Consider the following 5,862-nt stretch of genomic DNA (forward strand, 5'->3'; position numbering starts at 1 on the left):
AAATCATGTTAAGTCATTTATACATATATATATATATATATATATATTAAATACATAAGGCCCCCTGTATAAAACACAAACTGTGATGTCACTCCTTACATGTACTGTACATAATAATACATAGTTCTCTTAAAATTACGTGAAACTACAATGTAATAAATTAATAGACCACTGTTGCCATGCAATCAATGTTTTTGTTAAGCTAGTATTTTATCTGTTTCTGTTTAGCACCCACTGCTAACATTAGCATGGTCGCTCTGCTAGCTTGTTTGACTATGATGATGAATAAATTGTCATGGATCTTCAAACACTGTCTTACCTCTGACTTTTCCACATTTTCCTCCTCTTTTACATTTTTTCTGCCCTGGGCACAGATCATTAGTTTGGTTGTTTACACATGACGTCACTTGCTGCAGCAGTAAACAGTAAACAACCGGTCCGAGCTGACGTCACGCCTCAGACAACCTGTCAATCAATTTGGGGGGCGGGAGTAAAACTTTTTTTTTTTTTTTTTAATATTCATTAAAACTAGACTAACTAATTATTAATAATACTACCAAGTTTAGTTTGCTAATAATATCAGGGCTTTGAATGTTTAATTAATATTAAAATAAAAAAATAAAAAAATAAATCTTTTCTAATTTTGGCAGGCCCCGCAACCCTGACAAACCGGAATAAGAGGGTCTGAAATGGATGGATGTAATTTTGGCCGGCGCCCCTAGCATTTGCCTATACTGCCTATGCCACGGGCCGGCCCTGCCCGGGGTCTATTGATACGTTCCGTATGGATTTAGAGTTATTGGTTAATGTTTTACTAATCTTAGCCAAATTATTTATTCATAATGCCACATTTTTAAGACCCTTAAAATTTTTCTCTTAAATGAATTTCAACTTTACATTAAATCCCTAAAATTTATGGAATCCAAACCAGCCAAAGACCTCTAATCTTTTTTCAAAAATGATATATAAATGATAAATACCAAACCCGATAATTTAAAATTAATAAATAAAAAAACGTAAAAAATCAAAAAAGGAAAAATCAAAATGAAAAACAAATTGATAAATATAGGTGGCAAAAAATACAACAGTTTAAATATGAATACGAATATGAATACATCAATAAATAAATAAATAAATGTAAAAATTTAAAAATTGTGTTAAAAAATAAAAAAAAAATAGATTGATAAATAAAAGTGGAAATAAAAAAATATCCAAATATCATTTATTTTAATTTTATGTTTAAACTTTTATTCATTTAATCATTAATAATTTTTGTTTGTGTTTTTATTCTTTTATTCATTTATTTAAAATGTTTGGTCCTCCATAGAAAAACACTGGCCTACGTAAATATTTGTATTTTTATTTGTCATATAAAACGTCTAGATTGTCCTTATTTATGCTCACAAATAAAAACAAAAATAGAGCGTGTATCTTGAAATGTTTTCTAAGTGTGTACGTAACGTGGCGTAGCCATAGAAACGAGGTGGATGCGTCAGTTAAAGTCACCTACTGACCTTCAACGTTCTTAGTGAGCAGCGACAGACGGTGAGAGCAGAGCTGTGAGCATCTTTGACCAGAGACAGGAGCGAAAAGTTACTTTAAACTTCTGACCAGGACCAGAAAAGGACTTTAAAAACAGGAGACCAGAAAAGTAAGACCATGATATGATTTGGTTTTGGTTCGTTTAACAGCCAATGACGTTCAGTCAGTCACTGACTGAGTGAAATGTCGTTACCAACCATGGAAGCTGTTTGCATTGTTTGAATATTTTCTTCATTTATTTACATTGATACATACTTTATTTCCTACATTGATTATTTTCTTTCTCATGTAGATTCATTTTCTGTTATTTAAGTTTAAATGGCTTTTTTTTCTTCATCGTATTACATTATGATTTTATTCACAGATTATGCATGTCCAAAGTTTCAAAAACTTAATAAAACTTAGCATTATAATCACACATTACTGCACAAAACCCTGTGTTTAATAATGCTTTATGCATAATTAATAAATGACTGTGTGGAGGTTGTGGAAACAACCAGACAAGTAGGCTAGAATACATCCAATAATTATTTTTTCTTATTCAAAAGCCTCCTGGTGGACAAGTGTTGCAACTGATTACATGAAAATAATATTTAAAAAATGCATCTGCTTTGACCAATGTCATTGTGCTGTCCATAGATACTAAAAATAGAAAATAAATGAGTAGATAAATGATAATAAATAAATTCCTTAAAAGAAAGCAGTGCTGAACATCCATAGAGTGATATACAATAATCACTGCACAAATGAAGTATTTATTTATGTTTTGTCTGTATATGTTGTAAAAGGTTAACATTACTTGTAGTGCAATCTTTTTGCAACATTATGCATGTTTATTCTTGCAAAATATATTAACAAATACATTTATTATATTGCTTTATTGTGACCATCACCAGTCCTCCCTAAGGAAGGGTAAGCTAAACTTTATATGGGGAGAATTTAATTGACTTGTTTATTTTTGAATATGCAAAAAAAATAATGAAAATGGGGGAAAAAATACCAAAACATTTGAACATAAGACATTGAATACAGAAGTATAATTTATAAACTCTTACTCTTTCTTCTAATCCTTGATGAGATCATTCTGTAGATTATTATTGTGGCGCTCTGCATGACTCATGTAAAGTGCTTGTAAATATCACTGATCTTAATGCTTACATTACTTTAACCTTTGTTACTAATACATGTCACTGATCTACTCACTGAACCTCTTTCCTCCATCAGAGTCTGGAGAATATTTTGTGGCCTATTGATCAGTAAGATGTGGGCCTCAGAACAGCACGTTCAGCCGGTAAGAACCTGGACACGCCCCTTCCTGTTCTTCTGTAGAATTTTCTACTTAATAATGTTGATGTGTTGTTGATGGTTCTTAAATATGGATGTCATTTTACTCTTTAGGATGATACTTTTTCATACTGGCCTGAGGATTATGATGACGGGTACGGGGCCCAACAAATAAATGGCCAGTACGTTGCCCAACTGCTTCAGGACCAAACAACGTTCGCTGACGACCAGGACGGGGCTCCAAACTATGAAGACCTGACAACCGTTGATGTCTTGTCTATTGCAGAGTACTGCCACCCACAAAATCATTGCCCTACAACCATCCAACCCCATTCCTAATGATGTGCACATGCAGGCCCAACAATATATTGAGCTCCAAACCTTCATCCCATCGGTTGTGTCTGCTATGACAGTAAGATCTCTGTTTAACACAGTTCTTAATGTATTTCTGTAGATCTTTGTATTGATGCTATGATGGGAACTCTAACATTCACATGTTTTTGTGTCTCCAGGATAATGGACTTCCAGTGTTCACTGCAGGGATGAATCCACTTCCACTTTTGGAGGACAGTAAGTAAAGCAAACAAACAGACGTGTTCAACGCAGACGTTACTTCACATGTGACATGATTTCTGATCCAGTGTGTTTGTGTTTTAATCTTTGTAGGAATGAGAATGACGTTGTTTCAATCGTGCAACCAGAACCCCCAGAAGTCCCAGCAGTCCCAGCACCCCCAGTGAAGGCTCCAGTCTTAAAGTGAGTGTCCTGAAGTTGTTTTCATCGTACATGTCCTTTCTTGTGACTGACTCTGGATCATGCTCTGCTCACTGTTAACATGTGCTCTTATACTGTGTATTTGTGTTTTGTTCCTTCAGAAAGGTGAACAAGCGTAAGGCGGGAGAAGGTGGAAGAGGGGGCCGTACATAAAAAAGCCCCCCAATGCCTTCATGCTGTTTCTCAAAGAGCACAGGAAGTCTGCGGAGGAAAATCTGGGCGTGAGGACGAGCGCTGTCGTCAACAAATTCCTCGGTGAACGGGTGAGTTTGTTTTTCCTCCATGAATGATCTGTGATCTTTAAACTCTAGTCTTCAGTGTGTGTTAGTGACACTTTTCTTGTTTCCATCAACAGTGGAAGTCATTGCCAGCGGAGGACAAAGATCAGTATAATACTGAGGCCAAACGTTGTGCTTTGCTCCACCACGAGCAGAACCCCGACTGGACCAACAGAAAGAACTATGTAAGTCTACCCTGCAGACATGTTGCCACAGCAACCTTAAGGTGATGAAACAGTGACTGTGAAAGTGTTTCATCAGCTAACTTAACTTTTATGTGTTTGGTTTTAGGCAAAGAAAGGAGACTAACTCGCGGAGAGTGGGCGTGTCCACGTGTTAGAGACGTTCGTCCTGCTACGACACTGGAACTACGGCTGAAGTCTATGGAATCAGGACAATATCACAATGAATGAACTCATGCAGGGTTTATCACAAATGCACATGCTTGATTTTGCAAATATATATTTTATGCACACTTATAAATTCTGAAATGCACACGCTCCTACTTCACATATATTATTCTGAGCACACATGTAATATAAATCCAGAGATATGCAAATTGCTGTTTCATCAGCTAACTTAAAGTTTTATGTGTTTTGTTTTAGGCAAAGAAAAGGAAACAAATTCGGAGAGTGGGCGTGTCCTCGTGTTAGACGCGTTCGTCTGCTACGACACTGGAACTACGGCTGAAGTCTGAGTTCAGAGATACGTCCGGGAGCTGCAACCGTTCTGAAATCCACCTTGCTTAAACTTCTTACAGTCATTTTTTGTAGCTGATGATTCAACAGCTTTCTGTCACCATCATGTGACACATTGTACATTTTGTGAATGAAATATGAAATAAAAATTGTAACTACCATTTTTTTATGTAATCAATTCAACCTAATAACACTACATCCATCACAAACCACATAGTGTGTGACACTTTAAATGGCAGTGGGCGACAGCACTAGGAGATCATATCAGCTGCTGTTGTATTTGTGTAAATGTAGTTATTAAACCATTGTGATCTGCTGACCTTGGCATACTTACAAAGTATTCTACACTTCCTTAAAATATACTTATAACCAGTGGTGGGTAGAGGAAACAACAACGGTACTCAAGTAAAAGTACTGTTTTACTTCATCAGTCATCTTCTGATCAAGAGGTTGGGGTTTGATCCCAGTCTATGTGTTGGGCAAGACACTGAGCCCTAAGTTGCTCTCAGTGGTGACCCATGGCAGCTCAGTCTCATTGGTGGGTGGAATGAGTTGAAATTGTAAAGTGCTTTGGGACGATTCAGTGTAAGACATAAAAGCACTTTATAAATCAAGTTCATTTACCATTTTTAAAAGTACTTGTACTGAGTAACAGTAAAAAAGTACCTCATAACAAAAACTTCTCAAGAACTTCAGATACAATTTTATTACTTCCAAGAACAAACCATTAGTCCCTGAATGAAATACCTGAATACATTCATTAAAAATAAAACATAGCCTAAAAAACATAATCAACATAAAGTGTGTAATATGCAGGTGTCCAAATTTTTCTGGGTCGTGACCTCAGAGTTTTTTTTTCTCTAGCTGTATGATGAAATTTGGTTTTCTTGTTACAAATACAAAGTATAAATATTTTGGTACAAAGTGTTAATATGAGTCAGCTCCAGTTATTTTTTATAACTGCATTTTATTTGAACTATATTTATATTAGAGAGAGTGAAATATAATAGTTGTTTGAGATTGTTTGTGGTGTTTCAATTTGAAAAACAATAATAAATATTTAAGCTTTTCAGCTTAGTCCCAGGGTCTATTGATATGTTTCCGTATGGATTTAAACTTAATGGTAAATGTCTTACTAATCTGACAAATTTTTATTCACAGCGCCAATTTTTCAAGACCCTTAAAATGTTTCTCTTAAATGAATTTCAACTTTACATTAAATCATTACAATATTAAACATAAAACAAAACTTTACAATTGTTTGAGATTGTGTTGTGTTTTAATTT

At 35.1% G+C, this 5,862-nt stretch overlaps 1 long non-coding RNA gene across 1 annotated transcript; it reads left to right on the forward strand.

Annotated features, from left to right (window-relative positions):
• The first annotated feature begins 3,758 nt into the window (after positions 1 to 3,758).
• Positions 3,759 to 4,496, forward strand: LOC114454674 (uncharacterized). Its single transcript, XR_003672575.1, has 3 exons — positions 3,759 to 3,863; positions 3,956 to 4,063; positions 4,484 to 4,496. It is a non-coding gene; the product is annotated as an uncharacterized LOC114454674 (long non-coding RNA).
• The last annotated feature ends 1,366 nt before the right edge of the window (positions 4,497 to 5,862 follow it).

The sequence above is a fragment of the Gouania willdenowi genome, chromosome 21 (assembly GCF_900634775.1).
Source record: "Gouania willdenowi chromosome 21, fGouWil2.1, whole genome shotgun sequence".
NCBI classification, from domain to species: domain Eukaryota; kingdom Metazoa; phylum Chordata; class Actinopteri; order Blenniiformes; family Gobiesocidae; genus Gouania; species Gouania willdenowi.